Source organism: Python bivittatus, unplaced genomic scaffold, assembly GCF_059951505.1.
Source record: "Python bivittatus isolate LINGU-HERP-01145 unplaced genomic scaffold, Pbiv_v1 ctg000850_np1212, whole genome shotgun sequence".
NCBI lineage: Eukaryota > Metazoa > Chordata > Lepidosauria > Squamata > Pythonidae > Python > Python bivittatus.
In genome coordinates this window covers 10,897,911-10,925,240 of record NW_028277112.1, presented here as the reverse complement: position 1 = coordinate 10,925,240, position 27,330 = coordinate 10,897,911, and the positions used below count along the sequence as shown (strand labels likewise).

At 37.3% G+C, this 27,330-nt stretch overlaps 1 protein-coding gene across 11 annotated transcripts in view; it reads left to right on the top strand.

Annotated features, from left to right (window-relative positions):
- Positions 1-960: 960 nt before the first annotated feature.
- Positions 961-27,330, top strand: part of MEF2C (myocyte enhancer factor 2C) — a 184,205-nt gene continuing 157,835 nt past the window's right edge. For 2 of the 11 annotated variants that reach the window (XM_088130274.1, XM_088130276.1), the window contains exon 1: positions 12,585-13,205. The gene's annotated coding sequence lies outside the window, so the exon portion shown is untranslated. Of the gene's footprint in view, positions 1,398-5,046; positions 5,137-11,033; positions 11,055-12,582; positions 13,206-13,669; positions 13,786-27,330 lie in introns of those variants that run through there. The other 9 variants (XM_025165764.2, XM_025165765.2, XM_088130273.1 and 6 more) reach the window with 8 other exon arrangements.

Here is a 27,330-nt window from a genome sequence, read left to right as displayed (position 1 = left end):
CCCTGAACTGCATAAAGGCAGGATATAAATCTAAATACTTAAAAAGTAACAAGAGCAAGTTCTCTCAAAATGAGCATTTTAGACTTGAATAAATTGAAGACTAAGCCTTTGGCACTGGCTGTGACTGTATTACTGAAATCTATAGTGCAGCAATGTTGGAGATTATGCGCACATGCACACATATAATTTTGAATTATTTTGCTTTCTTTTTTAACTACTGGAAAGAACATGATGAAAAACAGGGGCACAAAATTTAGCATTCTTCATTGGATTAGTCCTTGCACTGAAAACACTGGTTCCCCTAATTGCATGTATGGGCCTTCCACCACATGGTATCCGGATGATATGTCAAGTGAGGTTTGCAAGCCTTAAAACATCTTTGAGCTTGCCTTATGAAAAAACCCTAATCGGGTTAGCTACACCAGTAAGAACAGAAGAGAGGATTACTGCTATCACAGAGGGACATATACTTTGGAAATACAGTCATCTCCTGAAGAAGTAATGCCTTCCAAAGGGCCCTTTTTAAAGAAAAGAGGAGGATGGTTTAAACTGTCCTGGGTAATCCACCTTCCCAGGATCTTCCAGGACATCCACCTTCCAACCAGGGCAGAGAAATATTTGATTTATGACATTTCATTTGCCACAATTACGAACACTGGAATGGTATCTTCAGTGCTCTGAATGGTAATAAATTTCTTAAACAGGCCCTGTGTTTAAAGTGTTGCCCGAAACACATGGACGATTAGGAAAGGACACCAAGTGCTGCCCAAAGCCCCCTTTTAACAGGATGAATCCACCCACCCCCACGGCCAAGCAGATAATCTGTAAATTCGTGTGCTGCCTGTATATCCCCCAAATCCTGCTTATTTCGTCCTGACTTAAGAGCTGCCGTTGCCCTGGGAGCCGAAAGGGGAGAGATCCGATCTATGCCGTGGGAGCCGGCGACAGACACAAAAAAGTCGTTTGGCAGGGTGAGATTTGACAGAAGCCTTCCTCTGGAGCGACCCGTTTCCAAAATGCGCGACTTCTTTCGAAGCGACACGAATCCCGCCAACGATCCCCCTCCCCAAATTAACCCTTTCAACTGAGGCGCGGCTGAGTGGAATCAAAGGGGCGGAGCAAGTCGGCACCAAGAACAGCTGTAGCCCCTCGCCTTCCAGGCTCCCCGCCGTCCCTCACCCGCTGCCTGCCAAGCGCGTGGCTTGGATGACACCGAAGAAGGCTCGAGGCGGGGGCTTGGATGACCTGGCGGACTCTCCGACTCAACAAAGCCGCCCTTTGGAGCGCGCAGCGGCCTTTCTTTGAGGTCCTTCTTGCGAGTGGCCGAAGACCGACGAGGCGACGCTTTTGGCTCGGAACGGCGGGAGTGAGATCACTTTAGAAGCCAGGGGTCCTGCGTAGGTCGCAGCCTTGTTCTGCTTTTCTTGTAGGCGGGTGGAGCCCGTAGTTCTGGAAGTGGGCTGTGATCCACGGAAGCCTATACGATAATAAATATGCTAGTTTTTAGGAGTCCAGCAAGATTCTTTTTGAGTGGATTGGGGGGGACCAGATTCCAGAAGGTACGGGACTTCCTTGACTCCTCTTGGGATTTCTCGGCGCGTCTCTCCCCCCCTTTCCTTGCAGTACCTGTCGATTTTCTGCTTTTAAATGGACAGCTTCTCCCTCCTATAGAGACATTCTAAATCAGGATTAGCGGGGGGAAAGGGAAATCGTATCTGATTACTGCAAGCTGGTAAAGTGAAATGAGCAGGGTTGCCATCACCGTTTCCCTTTCCTCTTTTCTGGCAACGCTCCTGTGTTTTTAACCTGGTACGGTTAAAATTTCAGGAACGGAAGTTTTTTTCCCTTCAAAACCTTTCCATACCTGGGGAAACATTTCGCCTCTCAAATTTCTGTCTGCTGTGCTATTATTAACAGCCTGGGAGTTCTGCGGGGAGGGGGCGTAGCTCAGTGGCAGAGCACGCAGGCTTGGCATGCGGATGTTCCCTGCTTCGGCCCTGGGAAAAGTCTAGCCTGAAAGTATCAGCAATAACGGACTAGAGGGACCTGCAAGTTGACTTCATTATAGGCAATACGCTCCTCCTAATAATATGCGGACAGTTGTAGTTTACATGTATAATCCCATTAGCTCAATCTTCCCTATGTGATGCCCTCCAGTTGTGTTGGGACTGCAACTCCCAGAATTCCAAACAGCCATGTTGGTGGGGAATTCTGGGAATTACAGTCCTAATAAGCCATTCTGGCTGGCACTAAGTTGGGGAAAGCTGATCTATCATAAATGGATATGAATATAAGCAGCTGCATTTATATACAATATAATATGCTTTTGAGGGGTCAAGGCATGGACTCTCTTCTTCCCTCAGTATCCACAGATGCAACACTTTGACATTCTTCCCTCGTTTCTTAAAGACACACAAGTGTACAAAGCAACCTTGCTTCATATCTAACGTTTTAGGCTTTCTAGCCCTTTTGACAGACTTAGAACTTGCTGTGTTTTATATATTTGATGTTCATGAGTTCTCTCTTTCCTAAACTGATACACAAAACTTCTTACTGTTTCCACTTATGTAATCTAATCCTATTTATATTTACCCTGAATAAATTCTATAATGTTCAGTGAAAAAAGTGCTCAGGAAAATATGCACAGGATTACAGCAGTCTTAATAAAAACTATGCCATAATTCATTCTCAAATGACATATCTTCCAACATACACAGCACACTTCCAAATGCCTCTAGAGGAATGTGCACAGTTGTCACCAAATTTCTTAGTAGACCAGCAGCATGAAAGAAAGGTGAGATACACTTTAGGATTCTGCTTCTTTAAAACTTACCCTGAATCTTTGCTTAATTAAACAGACCTTGAGTCTTGGTTAATGTGTGTCAGGCACAGTGCCTATGAAAGGGAAAGCTAAACCATCTTGGTCTGTCAAAATAAACTTAGAGAATTCTGCATAGCCAAACATATGAGAGACCAATCACTCTATGAAAATGCCTGTACATATGTTGTGCATGTAGAGTTATATCAAATGTAGGAGGAATTTGTTAATTTGCAAGCCTTTGAAATGGCCTCGCAGGTGGAGGAGGAAGATGTCTGAAATAGCAAAAAGGTCAGAGTGCAAGGTAATCATATTTACCTGTAAGTAAAACCATGGGACATAGTAGGACTTATCAATTAATGCAAAAATTTGAATTGTTAGAAACTTAGTGCAGTATGAATAAAATAATACCTCAAATACCAACAATTCAGTAGGAAAATCTATGTGTTGCATGTGGCTGGGGTGTTCATGTGCCACTTCCCCCAGTTCCTTTATAAAGAGAATAATAGAGACTTACTATGCTGTTTGTAGTAGACAATTTATTTACAAATGTTTAAGCATAGCATATGAGGACCAATTAGTATGAGAGGCAGTAATATTCACTAAACAATATCAATTGCTTAGTCATATTCTATGATTATAAGATATGAACTATATAGCAACTTTTTCCAATAAAATCCTTCTCAGATTTTTCCCCCTATTTTGTTTATATTTAAACTGTTTAACAGTGCTTCTCCCAGCCTTTAGACAGTAAGAAGTGATTTGGAATTGTCATTGGTCACCATATGCTATTCATCAGAAATACTTCTCATTTTTTCAATATTAGGTGCAGGCTGTATAAAATTCTTAAGTGAGGGGGAAGATTATACGTTTAATGGAAAGATGTTGAAAAGGTGGCCTTATATCAGTATGGTACTGTACTACTACTACTATTATCATTACCGATCTACATCTTCAGTTGAACCAAGTCTGTTCCCATATAAGACACAGGATCTGTAGCAAGAGACCACAGCACAAAAGGGACCAGAATTCTAAATTGGTCTAGTAGAGCCTGTTGCAAAATATACAGGTTTAAGGTCTAGCAAGGTGTTAAAAAGGGGCATTCTATATACAAGTACAGTAATGGACTTTGAAGAAGCTTGATGAAAATGGTATTGGCACTTTTGAACTTTGGTGTTGGAGAAGACTCCTGAGAATACAATTGACAGCCAAGCAAGCAACAAATGGATCATTGAACAAACCAACCCAAAGTTCTCAGTCAAGCCATAAATGACCAGGCTCAAGTTATCCTACTTCAAACACATTATGCAAAGACCTAGCTCTCTAGAGAAGGCTCTGATTCTGGGAAAAGTAGAAGGAAAGAGAAAAAGAGGAAGTCCAGCATCAAGGTAGATGGACTCAGTTACTGTGGCAACGGGTGCACCACTGGAAGACCTGAAGGATTGTCATGGTGAACATTTATCTATGTGGTTGCTAAGAGTCAACACCAAGCTGATGGTGCATGAACAGTTAATCAAAATATAGAAGTGGGAGGAGTGGTAGAAAGCATGGAAGCATCATTTTTGTCTGTGGTTTAAAAAAAACCTCACAATCTTGCTGATCTACAGAAATTCATCAAGAGATCTAGCAATGGATCAAGATTAATTTTAATATCTACTGTTAAGATTGCCCACATAGGAGTTTTTTTTTATTCTGGTAATGTACATAATATGTGTAATGCACATATTAACACACAACTAAAAGTGTGGATAGGTAATGGTAATAGTAGTGCTCGTAAGGTACCCTGTTGACAAAGACTTTCTTTGAACATATTTCCATTAAATGTACAATCTGCAATGGTGCCATGATCACTCTAGTTTAATTTATTCAGCATGATAAATAAGTCAATAAATAGGCATATACATTTATTGAGAAATTAAAAACTCTGTTAAAAATTAAACCAAGTATAGAGCACCTCTTATGTTTACATTTATTTCAGATAATTCCAGACTTGGTTTGGCTCATTATTATTATTATAATTCAGCATTTCCAAGTCAGAATTCAGATGGAATTCACTAAAAATGGTTGATCTTTAAAACTTGCTTGCTAATATGTAGTTTCTAAGTCATAGCAACTATTTGCTTAAAGCATAAAGGGAATTATTTTCAAAGGTTTTCATACAAATTGCTTTGCTAATAAGAGACCTGTATTTTAATAATCTCTTACTGTTGTGCTTTTAAACATTCAAGGTGCCGACTAAGAGTTGTAAACTGTGAAGTAACTACCATGGAACAGATTAAGTAAAGCAAATGATTTTCAAAATAAAGAGGGTGGACGTGGTAAGTGCTATATTCTTTTTTATTTCCATCATTCAATATTGCAAAAAGCTCTGTTTATGACTTCCTTTCTCTACATTTTTAAAGTTAGAGCATAGGATAAACCCTGCAGTAGTATGTATTAAAAGGTATACTAATGACAAAGACTTTCTATAATCACAATTTATTGTGCATTATACCATTTTAGCTGTGGCATGCAATTTATATTCAGGTGTCACTCTTCAGCACCTAGCTTTGAAAATATATTTTACAATTAATTCATTTCCAAGAAATTACATACATTTTCTTTCTCCCCTATGGACTGTGAAATATTTAAATTACCCTTCTGGAATCTATATCCTATTATAATGAGATTCTGGGAATTTACAAGTTATATGAAATTATAAAAGTAATACAGATTGAAATAATGTTCAGAATGAGTGGGAAAACAAATAAAGTATTGTTGATCTTGAGAGGGAGATTAATCTGTACCTTAGTTCCTTTTAGGGTAGGTTGCTCTGGCACCTACCTCAATTAATTGTAAGTGTGTGTGTCTGTGTAAGAGAGAGACAGAGAAAGAGTTATAAAGCGAACTTCAAAAGCTGTATCAAAAGCTGTGGGTCATGCTTAAAAGCAGGCAGATACGAGAAGTGTTTCAGCAAACTTCTCTTTTAAGACTGGGTGGATGTGATGAAGTAGGGTATGAAGAGTAGTAGGGTGGGGCTGGACCCTGGATGGAAAATGGAAGCCACAGCACCCAGGGTTAGGATGCATAAACTGTGGGGTTATTTTCAACATAACCTTGGCTCTCTGTAATTTAAATGTCACTTTTACTGTGTAAATTGGCAGGCTCATTTCTGTTAAAGAATTAAACATTTGACTATCATTCTAAAACGAGAAAGAACTTGGATAATTACTGAAAGAGGATGTTAACTGAGATCACCATGAAATAATCATATTCATAAGGGAAAGAGACACTTGGCTACACCTCAGCCCTTCAGTAAGGTTATAGAAGGGTTGATTATTCCAATAATTACACCTCCTGTTGTGCCTTTTTTTTTTTTTTTAATTCAGATGTAAGTTTCAGGTGGAAGGCTGGGAAACAGTGCAAAATTTCTGTTTCCTGTTGCCAGCAGGCCTGTGCCTAACAGGAACCTTTAATCTTACCTTTTTGGAAGGAATCCAGAGGGGATTTGCTGCCAATTATTGGCTGTTTGTAACACATGTTTTAAAAATATGGTCTGGAGGTAACGTTTCAGTGTAAATTATATCGAATTCTAAATGACACAGGAAGATTCCACAGGTGTTGTAAGAGCTATTTTTACTTGTTCACTAAAATGTTCTCTACTGAGTTTTGAGAATGAAAGAAACTATTTGGCTTCTACAGTTTGTCTACAAGGGATTGCAACATTAAAAAAAAAAAGGGTAGAGGTGCCTTTCTCATTGCCTTGAGGATCTTTGCTTTGACTGAAAAATATTGGCATGAACTGCTGAGTGTCAGTCTTAGTATAAAGTCATGACTATTTAAAGAGGGATTCTAATAATGAAAACTAATATGCACCTAGTTGACCTGATGTGGATCAGAAGCTAAGCAGGTTGAGGATTTATTAGCACTTGAATGGGAAACTACTAGGAAATCCCAAGGCTAAACTAAAATAGGAAATTAAAAAGACAAAAAAACATCCTGGATGAATGCAGTAGTTAACACTTCCAAGCTGTTGCCAAAAGAATTGTATGGATATGTACATGAAATAACCAGGAATCCAGCTTGATTTGAAGGACACTTTATCGAATGTAAATATGGAGACAATGCACAGGGCCACAGAATTTGCATTTATTTTGATGCCGTCATTTTCTTATTTCATGCTATTAAGTCAAAGCCATGCTAACCTTTTCTCTGTCCTGCATAGAGGTTTGCTTTTAAAATTCACCATTTTCCTGCAAGTTTTATACAAAGAAAGGCAGTAGCTAAGATTTAGCATAGAATTTTATTCACTTCCACACACTTCAATTATATTCGTATTATTATCTTTCTTCATTCAAAGCTACCTTCTGTTGTCTGTTTGAAATCATATATCTAGTGATAAATTATTTTTGCAGTTTCTTTTTCAAAATATATGTGTATTGCTGTATAGTATTACTTTTAAATACCCTCATTTGAGTTATCCTACTAAGAGATCTTTAATTTAGACGATCTTAGGAGATTTTGGACTGTATAACAGTTATTGTGTAATCTTAACTACCTAGTGGTTGAGAAACTCATCCTCCAGATATTGCTGAACTACAATTCCCACATGGCAGTGGGTGAAAGGAGTCGGGAATTATGGTTCAAGCAACATCTGAAATCCCCACTTCTGTTTTATTTATCAAAATGGTGGCTAAAAATCTTCAGCAATCATATCCACATTATATAAACAAAAATTGAGGCTTAAACAGTGTAGCGTATGAAAGCCAACTCCTAAATTCTCTTTATTGAGCCCACCTTCTAGGGATTATGTATATATACTACTAGAATTGTGGCATCATGCAGAGCATTATGGAGATGGCCTTGAAGAAGGAATTCAACAGCCATTACATAAATAGCAGCTCAGCCCTGGAAGGGAGGAGAGAAGAAGAAGGAAACTCAAGATTGCTCCACCTTGATTCTCCTTGGTATGAGAGTAGAGAGAGATATATTCTGCCAGGCTTTCAAAATTCTGTTATTATATCCTGAAACAATAGAGTTCCAGTAGTCCTTGTGGAGTCTGTTTTCCGGTCTGGCCTACCTCAAAAGGCTAATACATCACCAAGATAAGATGTATGTAGCTTATTTATTGAGAGGTACATTAATACCATCTAAAGTAGACTCATGAAGAGCCAAGAATCAAGTCTCTGCTTTGTTGTGTAAATAGATTATCCCTCTGAAGGCATCCTAACTGCCAATGGATAGTTTGTGCTCTAGGGAAGGAAAGAGATATTCCCTTCCTTTTTGAAAGGAGATTCTCTGTTTTATTACAAGATACATTCTCTAGTAAAACCCGAGTCATCTGTTTTAAGGGCTATTGTCAGGATTGATGTGGAGAAAAGAATAGGTACCAGTCAACAACATTTAGGAGATTTTAAGATCCATGGATCAGAACAGAAGTCATTTCAGATCAAATCTAGTTCATGTAAAGCACAATACTTTTCAAGAGGCAGAGTACCACACTCCATTGGGATTCATTGAGTGATATCTTTTTGATTGACATAGTTCACAGCACTAGTGCAAATAAGAGTGTATAGCAATTATTCTTAGACCAGAACTGTAGTAATGATGCTGTGTGATTCTGTGGTTTTGGATGCTACTAGATTTCTCCATTGTTTTAATCACTGGTTCACAAAGATTTGCTCCTAATGTGTAAATAAAACTTAAAATATAAAATTTCAATAAAAGTTTCTGAAAATGCCAATCAGTTATTGAGATAATTTTAGGGCCTTTTTTCATGTTTTATATCTTTGCCAACAGGAAAATGTCTGACTGTGGAAATAATAGAATAGCAAGTCTACCCCATAATGAATAAAATATGTAAATGTGCTCTTAATGTATTGCTCTACTCTGATTTTGTTTTCTGCAGTGATACTGTCAAAAGGACACACAACATATTCTATTTAAATAATATGAATGATTCTACACTTTTTTCATCTCTGTGTCCTCAGCTCTGGAAGGTCACAGATCTGTCTGAATCCATTTTAATTTTTCAAAATATAAAGTAAAAGAAAGAAAAAAAATGCAAATAAATAAGTAAAGGAAAAAAGAATATAAACAGTCTTTAAAATATATAAATATTTATATTTAGGCATACTTAGAATATAGTCCCTTTTTTTTCTTTTCTTTTGGTACATTCAAGTCAGTCCTGATTCATGGTGACTTACATGGACAAATCCAAGTAGTTTTCTTATCAATATTTTTGGATGTGGTTTGCCATTGCCTCCATCCTAGGGCTAAGAGAAAGTGACTGACCCACAGTCACCCAGCTGGTTTAATGTGTAAGGTAGGACTGGAACTCATAGTATCCTAGTTTCTAGCCACTGCATCAATCAGGCTCTTTTTAATGAGACGGAATGACAGACATCATCCATTCTCCATTCCATCTGAAATATGGACCAGAGCACTGGATGTAAACACAAGACACTCACACTGAAGGTTTGCATTACCGCATAATGCTTTAACAAAGCTCCTTGATAGCAGACATGTCAAAAAGCCAAGATGACAACTTTGGTTGCACAATTGTAACTGCTATCTTGGCTTTTTTTAATCGTCTCTTGTGGACACCCATGCTCCATAATACAAAAGGACAGTATGGGATGGGAATTATAGAAAAATGCTACAGAAAAAAATGCTTGAAATCATAATCTTATCTTAAACAAAGAATTGACCTTCATAGATTTCCACTCATCCCCGGTTTCTCTAGAGCCTTAATTTAGCTCTCCCTTATATTATCTATAGTGCCATCTATGTGCTCAGGCTGTACAAAACATTAGAAATGATATCTGACCTAAAGAATATAGTACACAAGATACTTTGATGGTACTTGATTCAAATAATATGCATTGTATTTATGAAGTCCTGGTGAAGAACTTAGTACAAATGAAATCTGTCACGTAAGTTTATCTTATAAGATAGTCAACCATTTCAATATAATAAAAACTTCCATCCTCCATATGAACATAAGCTGGTCACCCAAAAGAAATGATAAAGCAATATCAATTTTATTGAATTGATAAAGGGGCAAAGCAACCCCATCTTACTTGTGGAGGAACCACCATGTCCCGTGCTCTGCCATTTCACTATGACCAGTGGGCGGTTACTGGGACTGGTAGAAGGTTTCATTAGTTCATGAATTACATCAGGAAAATGTAGATGCTCCTCTTGGCTCCAACACAAATGAAGTGTCAGAGCTTTCTGCAGCTGGGTTGAGAAATGTCCAGTGTTTTAAGTGTAGTCCCACTGACATAATACTATTTCCATCAGCAGAGTATCATTTTTGCATTTACACAAGAATGCCCTCATCTAACTGATGAATTTTTGCTTCCATTCTCCTCTCTAAACAATTGCTATCTTTCCTTTCCTCTCAGAGATTGTGGATTTTTTTTTTAAATGTAATTGCTTTACATTGGCACTGGAATATTTAATTACAAGTACTTTATTTGATGCAAAAATTGCAAAAGAATTGTGCAGAAGGCTGCATTGATACCTGAAGAAAAGAGAACAAGAGAGAAAGTAGGATTATACTAAAAGCCAAGGTAATCATGTTGGCCATTCTAGAATCCATATTGGGACAATATCTTCATTTCAGCAACTGAAAGATTGAATATTCAGTAGGACTAACTAAAATGCCTCATAGTAGTGATCAAGTTTCCAAGTTCTCTGAAACTCTTCTTCAGGAAGATTAAGCCAACAAACAAACGAGTGAGGGTAAAGAAGAAAGCATTACTAGATACCTTACAAAGTAAATGGGGTCTTGTTCACTAGTCCCCTACCTTGCTTGACTCCCATGTGGTGGTGGCGATTTACATTCTGCTCAAAGTTCTGGAGAAGGGCAAAGTTTCACAACATTTTAGTTGCTGTGAGCGATAATAATAGAAGAACATTCCCTTGTAATGGATTGCATCATCCTTAAAATTATTGTCTTCTTTTGTATTAAAGGCAACGATGGTCTTGTATGTATTGATCCCCACCTCTCCCCGTGGGTGTATAAATGGCAAGCCGCAAGTATTCACAAGAAAAAAACAAAACAGAAGACTTGTAAAGTTTAATGTGTACTGCCCGAGGACCATCCCTTTTCTGGAAGGTCACTTAGAGTGTCAGTCTAAATGGGGCCTTACAGTACTTCCAAGCAAAAGCGCGTATAGGATTGCAGCCTGCGGTGGCGAAGCGAAGGCCACTCTTGCTTTTTGCACTACTCCCTCGTGACGCTGAAGCGGTGAGTTGGCGCAGCAGACTTTCTGAAGGCAAAGCGTTTATATGGGAGATACGTACACTCCCGCGAGCAAAAGCAAATCCGCTCAAAAGAGCGCCTAAAAGTCGGGAATGAGCCAGGGAAAGAACGGGTCGGTTATTTTATCTAGCGCGCTGCCGTCCTTGCAGAGCGGGGCGGGTGTGTTTATCTGCATTTCCTCTCTCCATCCTCGCCTTCAAAACTTTAGCCTCGGGGTGAGGGCGGCAGCCTCGCGCTTCGAGGCGGAAGCCGGACGAGAACTAAAAGCTGATTTGCAGACCAAGGCTAAGAGTCTAAGAAAGGTGCAGAAGAGAGATGGAGGGAGAGAGGGAGGAGAAAGGAAATGTCAACGGCGTTGATTAAAAAAAAAGGGGGGGGGAGCCGCACTCGCTGCCTGTCTTGAATCTCATCCCTGCCAGGCTTCGGTCGGAAAAATGTTTCCAAAGTGCCTCGAAAGTTGGCCTGAGCGTTGTGATAGCGCTGCCACAGCCTCCCTGGTGGAAGACGGCGGACTCCTTAGTCTTGCACGGCTTTCTCCTCCGTTTCGCCGCCAAGAGCGGCGCAGCCTCCCGATTCTCCCCGTCAGACCCGCAGTCCGCTTCAGCCGGAGGAGTTGGCTCGCAGCCCGTCCCGAACGGACCACGCCGCTTCGCTCTTGCGGCGCCGCTTTCGCATCAGTCCGTAGATTTCGCTACTGAGCTGAACAGGATAGAAACAATGGGGCTTGCGCAAAACGAGATGGCCAAACTGATCGGCGTTTGAGCAAAAGCTCTTCCAGCCCCGATCTCTCCCTAATCATCCGAACAACCTTTCTAAAAAGATTGCTGCTGGAGGACCGCGGGCGCCCTTTCTCTTAAACACCTAGTCCCCTCGGGTTTCTGGCCAAGAAGACTTACTTAGTCTGGGTCTCTTCCAGCAGCAACCTTGCCCTCTCCCCCTGCCCAATTTTAAAACGCTATCATCTCACATGGAGGGGGGAAGGGGGGAGAGGGATGTGACTCCCCGCCTTATTGCCGCGATCGCTATGGCTGCGTGTAATAATAGAGGATTGTCATTAGGGTTGTTCCATGGCATATGTCGTTCTGCCAACTCTCCTAAACCACTAACCAACCCTCCCCCGCTCTCCCCCCCCCCGGCGGTAAAAAACTAAAATTAGCAAAATGTCAGGCATGGCAAGATTGATTCAGCCAAGATGCAATTATCATTTAAAAAGTGCTTGATTGAGGTGCCTGATGTTGGGTGATTTATTCTGCATACCATATACATAATTAAAGTAGGGTAGTGGAGTAATTTATCAATCTCGTTGAGACTAGAGAGGGGCAAGGAAGGCGGAAAGAGAGAGAGAGAGAGAGACGGGGAGAGGGATCTTTGCCGCCGCCTCTGCTCCGCTCTGAGCTGGTCGCTCTCTGCTCTCTGTTTGTTTTATTAAAATGCGTTCGGGATGTGATCCCGCCCCCTTTTTTCAAGAGCGAAACTGATTATTTCTCCAGCTCGACAAGAGAGAGTCTTTCGTTTGGGATTGTGGGAGAGAGAAAAAGAGGGAGGAAAAAGAGGAGGAGGAGGAGGAGGAGGGAAGACAGGAGGAAGAGAAGCCTCGCCGGGCGTGGAGTTTTTGAATCCTCCCTTCCCTGCCTCTCTTCTCTCCCCCTCCCCTCCTTCCTGCGATCCGTGATGTTACAAAGCCCGTGAGCTGTGCTTTCCCCATTCGCCTCCTGTCACTTCCTTCCTGGACGCTCTCAGGACGAGTCCGCTTACTTTTAATCCGACCAGCAGCACGGGCACTCGCGCCTGCTGCACGCTGAGGGGCACACGCCGCCGCCGCCGCCGCCAGCGCCACCACAGAGCTCCTGGCAGTTCATTGGATTGATTTTCAAGGTTGTGTGTGTGTGCGCGCGCGGGCGTGCGCGCGCGCGCCCGTGTGCATGTGTGGTTAAAGGAGGCTGCGTGTTGGACCAGGTGGGGAACATCTTACAAGGCTGGAAGAACTAAAAGCTTTTTTCCCCGTTCCTTCTCCTCCAATTCCTCCTCCTCCTCCTCCCCCATTCTACTCAATTACTTCTCTTTCTCTCTCTTGTTTCTCAAGAAGAGGAAAAAAAATATCTCAAGGACTCGTCTGATTATCCAAACGTTTGCGATGTAAGTACACGTGCAATTCCATTTAGAAGTCAGGCTGTGTTGACACTGCTGGGATGTCTAGTGATAGGCATTGTGATATATGTGGCAGTAAAATAAGATGTCCTGGGAACATAGGGATGGTCAATTCATCCAGCAGTAGGTGGCTTTAAAGTAATGTCACACTCTTAAGTCACCTAGGTAAGTTGCTGAGGATTTCTTTCCTCTCTTCCCCTCTATCTGCTGCTTGAGTGTTTAAAGTTTCATGAAGTTAGTTCACGTCATTGGTGTGTTTTGGTATTGTGAAGTGCGCTAGGGTTGTTTGTCTTTTAACATTTCACCAAATGCTTATGACCTTGGAGTACTTGCCCCATGAATTATCAAACAGTGCAGTGAAGAAATAAGCTGGCATAAGAGCAAATGCCCTTTTAAACTTCGTTGTGTGTGCAATACATCACTTTCTTTTCATGCTTTGGTTTTCATCACAGCATCTCTCCCAGCACATCTTTGCCTTTATAGGCTTCCTTGTGAGATGGAGGAAATGAGAACATTTGAATGGAAAAGCAAGTGATGTCCCACTTTTGCAGTCTTTCTAACTTTAACTGTAAGTTGAGCGAGGTTGCATTTGCACTTTGGCAGCCTGATTTTCTGTTCTATTAATTAAAATTTCAGGCTGAAGATGGGTATGAAAGAACAAGGGAAGTCAATTGAGGATACTATTTCATTGTAAACATATAAAGTGATTATATTTTCTTCCTAGGACCTAATGGCTTCCTAACAGACTCGGCAATGGATATGAGAAATTGCTTTTAATAATGCTGTTTATTAAGATATAGTAGAATGATAGAACTGTGTGCTTTAATATTGATGTTACTTGCAAATGTTGTGCAGTCTCATCTTTAAGTAGCACAGATTGGTCTTTAAATAAGATACTTATGGCATGTACTTTATACCTGCTACTGTTGGATAAGTAAGCAGCATAAGGGCAATCTGCCAGTATTTCAGAGGTGAACTAAAGATTCTTGGCTTGAGAAGAAATGTTTTTTAATGAAACATAAAAGTCATTATCTTAAAATGGTATCAGTTCCTGTATACTTGTTTTAGTGCAATATATAAATATGTTCCATGGCCCAATTGTCTTAGTCATATATATATGAAATCTGTATTACTTTAAGTTGCATTCAGTAGGGATTGCATAACATAGATACCTGCGTGTAGTATAATAATACTAAACCCTGAGGCGTAGCAGAAGCAGGGTACCTGCGAATTGATAATTCTGTTTTAAAGAGCAGTTTCAGGTACAACTGGACTACTTTGATTTTTTTTTTTTCAGTTTAAGATTCTAAGATGTACTCAGCATTGTATCAGATAGTCTGGGAGCATCTTTTAAGACTAACGGATTTTATTACAAGGCTTTGGTGAGCTGCAGCTCACTATCAGAATAATAAAAGTAATGTATTTTTTTTTAATATACTGTAAGAGGTTATAGGCAATTTATGTAATTAGAAAGTATTAAAGCAATTCCCGTTATTGTTGAATGGCCATTGCATTCATTTTAATATGCAAAAGATTATTCAGTGCCATTAGAAGCACTGACTAAAATCTTCAGGATTTGGAAAGTCCTGTCAGAATTATTGAAGATAACGTATATTACTTTGTTTTAAATCTTATAGAAATAAATTGCTCTTGTATGTTCAATTATTAGTTTTGAAACACATAAACATTTACATGAGTTAAGTCTCAGAGAATTCCTTGTATGACAGTCGTATAAATGAGTGAAGGTTTATGAAATGAAGCTCATTATCAGAAACAAGTATCTTTGGGGTTGTTACGAAGCATGCTCTAAAGAGTGTAGACTGCCAACTGATTACACTCCCTTAGATTTTCTTTTAAAGTATGCTAAATTATTAAAGTCACATCTGTGTAACAGGTGATATATAACTGCATTTAAATTAGAAATGTAATAGTGGAATATCCCAGATTCAAAGCTGAGTAATACCCTATTAGGACGTAATAAAATGGCACAGAAGACTATATAACCTATTATTAGACTATGTTATTTAAAGTAACATGTCTGGACTGTCTTTTCTAGAATAATTTACATATGCAATAATGAAATCATAAAACATTGAATTTAAAGATGTTTATTTACAAATAAATTGTAAATAATAATGATGGTATTACTACTAATAATTAAAATGTACTTCTTTGCTGTCTTCTAATACCAAGAAGATAGCAGACTTTGTTAACATCATGCAAATATACAAACAAGTACCTCTGTACTTTAAGTGTATACTCATGGGGAAAAAAGACTCGAGAGGAAAACTATTTTTGCCTCACAATATAAATTATTATACAATTGTTGGGTGAGTAAATAGAAATAAACTTTAAACAGTTAGCATGTCTGAACTGCAAACTTGCTTAACTCCTGTATGTTCTGTTTGATACTGACAAAAAATAAGCCCACAGTCTAAAACACATGGATACTAAAATTTATAGGACTCTTTGAGAAATGCATTTTTTAACAGAGGGTTAGAGTTTAAATATTTTGTAAGCAATATTATTTTCAAAGTAGGAAAACATGGAACAGTCGTTTTAAGCGCTTAACAAACTAGACAATGGCATTTTTACTTCCTTCCCTGACTACCCCAGGGTTTTTTTTTTTCATTTTTTAGTGATTTCAGAGCATCATAATTCCATGTTAATATCAGAAAAAATGGTCACATTAAAAATGTTAAGATTTAAACCTGTTGGACACAGACCAACTTTTCAACTATGCCATTTAGTCACTTTTTAAAAAAAAAAAAACATAGATTGGGATAGTTTTAAATTCTCTGATATTTTTATATATGGAGCATAAATAAGTCCTATTAATGGAAACAAAAATAATTCACTCATCATTTCTACTATAAGTGAGCATTTATCCCAAGTATCTGTCTGATGTATATTCTTTTACCTCCTTCAATCTCGTAGTTGAATTAAATGTTCATGTTAGGTATTTGGCAAAATGGAGACATAAATATCAAATTTAGCAAAGAAATACAACCGTGTGCAGTATTGTTAAAAGTCAAACTGAACTATGGTAGGTTATGTTTTCAATGGCTGTTGCTATAATTTTGCATTTATAATATTTATAAAGAAGGGCCTATGGACTTTAGAGCAGATTAACATATTGCAGAAGTTGTATGTAAAGTGTGCACATACCCAAGCACATTTCTTTATTTTGGGGTTATAATGATTGGTTTATGGCTCTGAACTGATTTAAGTTAATCTTCTGAGGGCTGTCAGTCAATATGGTACTTGTGGACAGGTGTGATTAAATCCTACTACCTTCTATCCTGTACCTTAATCTTATCTGTTGCATTGACTGCAGTGCAGCAAAGCATGGCTATTTGCTGGGATCTGTCATCTTTAGGAAATCAGAGCAGATTATATAGACAATTCACAAAACCAACAGGGACAACAAAGTCTTACGTGCCTTAAAAAGGAGGATTAGGCAGTTCAGATGTCAACTTGATTGGACAGAGATAAAAGCTGATTGCTGCTGCATGCCAAGGCACACTTCATTTTCAATTGGTTATTTATTAGGTAAGGACTATTATAGTTTGCTTAATCATGGTTAAGATACAGTTGGAAATATGGGGAGTTCAGATTTTCAATCAGAATATGTGTTTTTGGGAGAGATGTACTCATTCAGAACGCAGCATATGTTGTTACAATGTTTTAAGAGACTGTGCAGTGATTATAAAATTTTAGAAAGTTCTATTTTATGAAACTACAATACCTGGTGAAATGGCACGTGCCCCAAGTACTATAAGATTATTCCAAAAGTGTGGTCCTTTTTTTTACTATACATACATACAACAGATTGCAAACAAAAGCAAAGTACATCCAAACCTTTTCAGAGAATTTTTGCTGAAATCATTGGGATTGCTAGTAAATACATTATTTCAGAATTGCAAGAATTCAGTTGACTTGATAATTTATCAGAAAATGTATTGCCTTCAATCTGTCTTATTCCCAGGAACTTTTGACTTTTATGTTTAGGATGGAGTATTCAGTTCTATTTTGTGTTTGCGTGCTGTATTTGGAAAGTTAACTGGCATTTTTCATTATAACATTTAAAAGCTTTGAATCGCCTTGCTGATTAATTGTCCAGTATTTCTCACCTTTTAAAAACAAAATACTGTTTTTAAAAAGCACAATGGATACTGTTTTGCATGCTGTAGCATTAGTAAGTCAGCCACAAGCATACATACTGTGTTTGATTGCCGGTGATGGAGAAGATTTCTAAAATATTTAGAAAATTTTCTATTAATTTTATGTATTTTTAAATTAGAAAAAGTTATTCAAGAATTAATTACACTTGTTCAATTACACATTCTTGATATTTGTGATATTTTTGTGTTCACTCACTCCCCCTCCCAATTTCATATGACCTTTATTTACAGGATTCACAGTTTAAATTGTGGTTCATAAGCTGATTTGGATTTATGCACTCTGATCCTAAGCATATTTGCTTGGAAATAAGTTCCATTGAACTCAGTAGGGTATAAAGTAAATGCATATAGAGTTGAGATACCGGTCACTCTGCAAAGAAGTACCTTAGTGCTAGGTTCCTATGTATGTTTATTTGAAAGTAAACTCCCCGAGAGCTAGTAGAATTTGTTTTGAAATGGTAAGTTAGATTAGGGTGTCAGTCAACATAAATCAAAACATTATGATATAACTAAATTGGGTGTATAAGTGTGAGAAATAACACTGATAAGGTTACCTTAGTTTGAGCGTGATAAAATACACAAGCCTGTAACAGTCCATTTTGCATACTGCAAGCATTTCATAGCACTATAAAATGAAAGTTTAGATGGTAAAAATGTTATACTATTGTGATACTATATGTGGACTTTATCAAATGTTATTAAATAAGTCAAATAAAAATGTATAGTTGCTGCTGAGGATTAAATGTAGTTAAAGAGGTTTGCCATAAATAATCAAGAATGAAACATTAAAGCTTGCCATAACATTCTTGAAATTGGGTTAGGTTTTCAATACATGTAAAAATATACATTTATAAAATCAGTATTCATATGCAATATTTTAGCCATATAGAAGGGATTATGTCTTCAATCTGTAAACCTCTCTGGTAGCCACTAGTTTCAGTGGGGATGAGCCACTGAGCGACAATTTTAGTTTTCAATTTTTTGTTTGCTGAACAAAAGTGTAACTTTATAAATCAGTCATGTAGCGATGAAAGAACCACTTAGCAAAAATTTAGTAAAAAATATTTGTCACATGATTTCTTACGTGCCTAAACTATATGTAATCTAGAAAGACTGAATAATTATTTTGAATAAACTTTCATAAATGGCAACTTTTGGAGAACCTTATAGATACCAATCAATAATCTACGTGTACACTTAATCAAAATGTAATCTATTAATGGTATAATAAATACACCATGTCTTTTCAACATACTAAGAACTAACATGTCATGGACTACCATAAATGTGGTTTATGGCCTGTATTAAAAATGTGGAGGATAATAAAACTATTTTCTCATCTATCTAGAATTTGTAAAACTAGTTTTAAAATTTGGATAAATATTAGATATTTCTTTTAGAACTTATAGCCACAGGTATATTCATATATTCTAAAGCCACAACACACAGTGCTTTGTTTACTGTTCTTGATGACCTGTACCTTATTTTTGGAACAAGAGTATCAAGTGGTTTTAATCTAAAACTCTCCATATAAATATCTGCTAAGTTTACATTAGTAAGATACAATTCTAGAATATGCCATTTATTTATGCTGTTTAGAATGAAAACGCAACTTGCTTATAACATTCACTATCAAATTAAGAGTTTTAGCATAGGAATCAAATAAAAAGCTATTGATGTGAGCCACTATGTATTGTTCAAATGCCATAGAGAGTTTGGGTACAATTTCATATAAATTTATGTTGTTTAAATTTTCATTAAAGCCTGTGGGATTTAAAGAGAGTTATTGTATACAGAACTGCAGTTAGATTGAAACTTTTTCTCCCCCTTCTCTCCCACATGTATAAATATAAGTATATGCAAGATACTGTGTTCTCTACCTGCTTCCAGAAAGGTTATGGGAGGGTTAGGGAGGGAGCACAGACAAGTAGATTGCAGAGAAAGTCATTTATCCTGCTAGCAGAATATAGCTGACATTGATGGGCTGTGTCCACGAGTTTCCTAGTATGGCTTTGTTGCAATTCCTTAATAGTTGGTTAAATATATTCATGCTGGAAATATTTCAAAATATATTACAGGCTTTCCTCCTTCAGTAAAAGAAAAATGTGTTGAACATGTTCCTATGACCTGACATACTTTTCTTTTTCCTGGAAAATGGAGGGCAACTCTTAAAGCTATGAACTTTTCATTAAAGAAAGACATGGATTTAGGTATTTCTATTAAACATGTGGGCACAGAAATCATTTCAAGCTTTTTATTTTTTCCAGGGGAGAAGATTGTGCATTGCAATGAAATATGCAATTTCTTTTAATCATAGAGTTCTACAGCTGAGATTAAAATAAATAGAACACCTGACTGGAGATATTTCAGAATATTTAATGTTCCATTTCACTGCTTTGCCAAGGGCCAGCCTGGTATATAATACATGCTTAGTAAGTTTGTGGGTATAATGAAATGGTTATTATTATTATTATAGATAAGAGTTGTCTTTGTCTGCGTATGTCACCATGTACCCATAAATTGCGGCAGATTTTCATACCTGTCAAACCCATTTAATGAATAAGATCTCTCAATTTGCCACACAGTTTTACAATATTGTACACGTTCCTTCATACCACTTCCAAACCTAGAATAACATAGACCCTGTGTTGTTTTTTCTTTGGCTATTCTCACTCTTATGTTTAGTCCCATCCTTCTATAGTCATTGCAAAAGACAGTATAGACTGAATGTTACTCTAGGTTGCATAGTGAACACAAATAAATGACATATTCTCACATCATACTACACCATAATATGGGTTTTGGCTTAATATGCTATGTAACCCAGCCATTGTGGTTTGTAAATCAAGGTTTATGGCTTATAATTCTGCCAATATTTGCTCTGCCTTAACAGACCATGTGAATCCAGACATATGGTCAAGGCTGAGTCATTGGCAGTCATCTGAGTGTGCCACGAAATGAGCTGTGAAATCAGAGTGGAAGGACGAACCCAGGAATTGGATACAAGGACGCAGAGTAACACAGCAGAGACAGGAGGATTTTGTTGTCCAGGTAAGGTCCTAGTCCAAATAGGAAGCATACAGTGCTTCCTGTTCTGGATGGCCAATGTCTTGCCTGGTGGGTGAAGAGCCTTAAAGATGCTTTTTTGCAAGCTGCAGAGGGAGCAGCTACATACCAAATGTTACTTGCCTAGGCAGCTCCTGGGATACAGTTAGGGTATAAGTGGGGGAAAAAAGAGCTAACCAGTTTCCTAATGGCCTGGAAATCTGTTGCAACAAGGCGGTGTGGTAGTCACATGGCATTCTGGACATGCCAGCCTTCTGCCTTCTCGACTTTTTTGCTGATTTTGGTAAATTTGATCTATAGCAGTGCCAGAATTATGTTGGGTAAGCGAAGGACACAGTGGTGCTTGGGTACATGATCTTAAAATTCTTTGTCATGTGGATGTTCTTAAAGAATGGACAATCTTCTTTAAAAATGATTTTTCCCTATGCTTTTTAGCACTCCCAGTTAAGTAGAATATACAGAAATAAAAGTTTAAATTATATATTTTTTAGTTTTTAGTTAGTTTTTAAAAATGAACCAGAATGCCTGCAGAAGGAGAAATTAAGAGCGGAAAGAAAAATAGGAGAGGGGATGCGTAATCCTCTGTTTATAGTTTATGTGCTTAAAATGTCCCCTCAAGTGGTTTTTTTTCCTATATGAGGTTAATATACATATATGGGTGGCTATATAAATGTGTCAAACAAACAAATATACCCCCATACGCCCACACACCAACATTGAAATTAAACCCTGCAGGTTATGAATATATTAAATGGTAATTTGAAATGGAAAAATGAAGCAGAAAAGAGAAAAATGTGTATCCTTCTTTGTTTTTTTACTGTAAATTTTATTTTTCCAAGGTAACTCTGCTGTTTTTTTTTAAAACAGACTCTTTTTTAAAGTTCTCTTTTAGAGCACTGTTTTACATCTTCATGTAAGAACAGGAAAGCAGTTGGTCATGGATTCAGATTCAACGATGAAAGCATCCAGAAATAGAGAGTTTTAGCAGGTCCAGAAGTTGACAATAAGGAAAGTTGTGCATGAAATGGGTGCCCTGCAAACTAAAGAGACAGTAATCTAGCGAGTTTGATCTTTTTCTTCGGAGTGTTAACATTTGCAATGTTAAATTTATATATTGGTCTAGGAATTTATCTGGAGTATATTTTTAATCAGGGTTTTAATACTTTTATATCAGAGATGCAGACTCAAACAACTGTTATTTGTAGTTGATTCCATAAACAAAGCAGGATGAACATCACTTGTGGTGTGCAACTATTGCCTGAATTAAACTGCAGTGCTGGCTTTTAAATAATCAATACCTGTTAAAAGGCATGGGGGGCAGTTCGAAGACTTAGCACAAAGAACTGAGAGGACTAATTGCTTAGAGAGAAAATGTAGAGAAACAGTTTTTACAGATAAGACAATCTATAGGTAATGGTGCCTTTTAACAAAGAAACAATATAGTTTTTATGGATGTTTTCTTCATTTTAGTAGTTTGAAACAGTGGAATGTTAGTAATAACTGCAAAGCAGATTACACCAATGATGAACAGCATGATTTTGTTCTACACGGTTAAGTGGGAAAAGTTGTACCTCACAATTGGTGACATGCAGCTATCTTCTGAGAAAAAAAAAGTCCTTGTGCAGGCTAATCTAAACTGTAACATTGAATCAGAGCTTTAGGTAGTTCTGCTTGCTTGCTTTTGTTTTATCTTCATGAAATTTTGAAGTTTTAGGTGGTAAGTGTACTTATTATAGATTCTTGTACTGTTAATTGTATTCTACTGGTAGAAGAGCTCTGAAGGTAATCAGAAAAATTAGGACAAAGCTTTAAGCGGATCTCTATTATAAAATAAGTCCCTTTAAAATAAGTCACCTATTTGGTAGGACTACAATATAATAATCAATTAAACTTGTATGCTGCCCAAATCTCAACAACTCTGGGCAGCTCACAACAATCAAACAAGAAATTACAATAAAATCAATAAAAGATAAAAGATAAAGATGGCTAGTGCAATGAAGCAAAGGATCTCACTTTCCCTCGACAAAAGACTGGGTGAACATGTTTGGAATTCAACTATGCATATTGTGAAAGTTTTTGTATTGGAGCCAAGAAGATTGAAGTATTCCTAAATTAACAGTTCATGTCTTTGATTTACTCTATATACCCTGTCTCTTATATATCTATGTGTATGTATGTATGTATGTGTTTTCTATATACTCTGTATTCTATATATTCTATTTACTGTTTACTACTTACTCTGTTCTATTTATATTCTTTGCTTATTTCAAACCAGTTTTCAGATGGCCTGTGGCAAATACTTTGTCACCATAATGTTGCCCTTTTATGCAAATTATATATTCATAATTTTTAAAAATGGCCAGGAGACCAGAATGAGAAAAGTTAGTATGGTTAATCAGTTTCTGCCAACTTTCATTGACTGCACAGTTGACTCACACACATCACACAAAAATCATAGAATAAAGATCAGTGTGTGTAGATATGTGGATTAAGGACAGTGTTTTCAGCTTATTTCATATGGTGATGTGTACTTCAAAGCAGTTTTTGCTTTATATGGTTCAGTTATCAGAGAAAAAGATTAGTAAATGAAAAATGGATAAATATGTGTACACAAAGATTTTGCTATCTAATGTATTAGGTACAACACAAAGGAAACAGTCTCTTTACAGTCTTCAGAAAGCCAGTTCAGATGTACACTGCAGCTCTAAATCTCACAATTTAGAATTCTCAGAATAAGTATCCTTGCCACTAACAATACATGAAGCTAGTAAACTTAACCCTAAAATGAATTATGCGTATGTTTATATCATAATAATATGAATGTTAATGAAGTATCATAACCTGATATTCTATTTAGTATTTAATGGGTCTGAAACAGTATTTCATTAATATACATAAGAAGTAAACATTTTCCTTAAAAGGCATTTTATAACCTAGTGATTCCAGGCTCTGAATACCATTATTAAAACTAAAAGTGTGGCAATTGAGGACAATTTAATCTTGCATTTTACTGAAAAGGCACTAATCATTAGAGGGAAACTGGACAATTTAATAGGCAATCAAATATGCAGCTAGGAAAGCTTCAATGAATATATACTTGAACTGAGACTGTATCTTTGCCTAAATCTGATTAAGTCTTACACATGAGGATTTTCTGAGAGTAATATCTAGAGCAGGATTACATTCTTATTTGTGTATTTTTCTTAACATAGGAATTTTCAATTCAGAAAAACCAGTGTTGGTATCCTTTTATTTGCAGTGGATACCAGATTAAACAACTTTAATCTGTACTTCTTGTTATTCTGACTAGCAATCCTCATGCTTCATGGTTTGAAGCTTTCAGAGTTTCCATTTTGACTTAATTTCTGCCACTGTAAAATCACTCACTTTAAGAAATGCATTCTTAAGGTTAACCTTTACTACTGACAAACAAGATACTGTATATAATACTCATTTTATTTATTTATCATTATTATTATTATTAGACTTTTATCCCACTTTTATTTTCTCATATGTCTACATGTTTCATTCTGCTAGTGTGTTACTCTCTTCTTCCTTCAGCTTTCTATGTCTTTATAATTGTTTTTAAAAAGTATTTGTTAATTATATTACAGGAGAAATACTGTTGTTATAGAGAGAGAGAGAGATCCCACCTTTATTGCTGTGCAACTCAAAGCAGTATACATAATGTTCTTGCCTCCTGTTTTTACCACAACAATCTGAAAGATGGGTTGGGTTGTCACCCAGGCAGCTTTCATGTCTAAGGCAGGACTGGAAATCATGACCTCCAGGTGTTTAGTTTGATACCTCAACCACTAAGCAGGGTCTCTGAATGAGAGTGTTTGATGCTTGTTTTAGCCACTGTGTAGGATCATCAGGTTGGCAATAATGTGGTAGAGTATGCACACGGGATAACATATGCCAGTATAATGCTGACTAAGGCAGCTCAGCTACCCCTGTTGTATGTTCCAGGGCTGACATGTAGTATGTTTTCAATCACTACCATCTCTCTCCCCCTTTAGTCTGTCTGTAAGGGTGAAAATAGAAGCTTTCCCCATGCTTTTAGCCAGTTACAGTTTATTGTTTTGTCTGAATCAAGACAAACTCTGGTTAGGCTTATCTGTGGCTTAGAAAAAGAAGTGCATTTTGAGCTAAACCATGGTTTATGAAGGTTGTCTTAATTTCAAAAATTTAGTTGTAAGATTAATCATTGTTTGGGGTTTGAACATTTCAAAAAGTGGTAGTCAAGGGAAAGGCAAAACACTTCCCCCCCCTCATGGCTGTATCATAATGAGAAAGATGAGATGGAAGAGGGATTGAGTGTATGAGGCAGAGACTTCAGCACATAACATTGAATCATACAGTAGTTTATGACCAAATCAAGCTAGCGTCTTCTGAGATCAAATGCTGTGTTTATTCATACTTTTTTAAAAAGCTTATTTTTAATTAGGGGCACACTGGAATGGCTGTAGTTCTTCCTACTTTTCCACACTGGGCTCTACCAATACTACCCCTTGAACTAGTGACACACTCATATACATTCACAGCCACTGTGCACTTTCTGTAAACTCCTGAGCATCTGAAGTGGCAGGGTTTAGATTTTAGTGTTCCCGACACTCTGTAAGTTCAAAATACTCTGGTTGGTATCAGCTAATTTAGCTTCTAATCACAAATCCACTGGATCCATTGTGTTGTAAGACATATGAAAGGGATCTGTATGATAATTTAGGAAGTTGTTCTGTCCTTTGGTGGCCTTTTTAATCTTTTTGGACTCCTGGCTGCAGTCATCAACAACAATGCAAAATTACTGAGCCAGCTTTAGGGCTAGGCAGCTGTGCCAATTACTAAATATATCTTTCAACATCAGCTTTGTCCATAATCAAACAACACTATTGTCTTATAGCTGGAGTTACTGCACTTGCGCTTAGTAGGACTTCTGAGGGAATATGCAGGTAGGATTGCACTAACTGAAACTGTTATCATAGTTGTTACTATTATTATTATTACTTGATATCAAAAAGAAAAAATGCAGAATGGGCGACAGTGGCATCCTGTAGCCAAGCATACTTACAGTGATAAGATTGAAGAAATGTATTTATGGCATATGAAAAGGAAAGATTGATTACCTTCAGTGTTTTTTAAAAATTCAAACACAATTGATTCCATACTCAATAAAATTTGAAACAACTTTTTAGACAGTAGTATTTACTGCAGTATTTACACATATGTGTGTGAGCAAATGTATAATCTATTCTCTATCTGACTTCAAAACTTGTATACTTTTAAAATGAGCCTATATAAATAGGTCTTCAAACTGTTCTAGTTATTTCTTTTGTTGTCAGTGCTAGTCGTTGCTTCAGCTCATTGTTAGTGCAGTCATACATATATTTTCACAGAAGTATGTCACAGTGTTTTCAGTGAGGCTCACACCTAAGTAAGCAGAAAGATTCAGTATCAATTAGTTAATTTTTGAATTGTAAAGATTTTTCATTTGCTGGCGTTCTCTGGTAATTCTCATTTGCAGAGCTACAGCAACAGAAAGCCTGCTTAAATTCAGTGTTGTGGAGAAGGATCCTCATTTTTCTGCCACTATTCATTTGTGGAAGCACATAGGGCCGAAGGTGCATCTGGTGTGGTTGCCTGTGGCAGGCATTTCAAGTAGACTTAACTTAGCAAAATCCCTATCCTGTTGCTGTTCCTTTTGTTATCTCTCTGTCACTCTCTCCTGTTCTGAAGCAGGATCATAAGGATCTGTAGTGTCAGTGAGATAAAGCAGGGCTTCTTGCTGGCCGCATAACCCAAAATGCCTATAACTTTATCTCTTGGAGTTGTTAGGTATAGAATGTAATGAGATGCAGGCATTTGGAAATATCAAATGCAGGATGCAACATTGTGGGATGCATGTCTTTTTTTTTTTTTAAAGCAATGTACAAATGAAGATGTTAAGAATTAAAGTGGATGTGGAAAATACAGATCACAGCAACAGACAAAGAAGAGTACTCTTTTGTACTTGGGAAGAAATCCAGGTGGTTTCCAGAGAAATATTTGGCCAATATACACTATTCTAATTTTTCTCAGATGGATATTTCATCATATCCCTAAAGCATCATATAGAAGTTTAGGACTGAAGGGTACGATTCAGAAATGATTGTATAAGTGGGGAGGGGGGGTCACTTTCTTTGCTTTAGCTTTTTTCTCTGTACTGGGGCAATCCAACAGAAATTAACAGTAAAGTGAATTTGCACAGCGTATCAGCTTTGCTTGCATTTATAACCCGTAAGCCAGTTTCCTGCTTCGTCCTGGTTTACTGTCACTGAATTGAGCCATTTAGCTCATTCATTTTACTCCTTCCTCCACACAAGTCTAGTTTATTGTTTTCAGCAACAAATTTTGCAAACTAGGTTCATGTATCAAAACAAGCCAGTAATTTTACTTACTTGTGTGAAGAAAGATGTATGTGGATAAGAAAATTGGTTTGTCTTTGTGGCCACATCTTTCATTTTAGGGAATACTCATGGTTTCTTCTTCTGTTTATGATCACAGGATCCTTTCAGGGGGCCTAATTGTAATTTTGCTGTTGTGATTTAGGTCCTAAACTCACTGACACTTTTGGTTCTTAAAACCACTGTGATGGAGTTACTCTGTTTACAGTATATCACATCATAGAATCTGATCTTTGGAGGTGTTGAATAATTTGTATTGAAAGACTAAAAATTAGTAATTACTCAGTTGGCCTAACCAGAAACATCTTGAAAAAACAAAAATAAATCCAGAAGTTCAAGCTGTGATAATACTTTCATTTTGACTACAGAATAGAATGCCTTAAATAGACAGAGAAGAATAGCTAGCATTGAAGCCCTGAT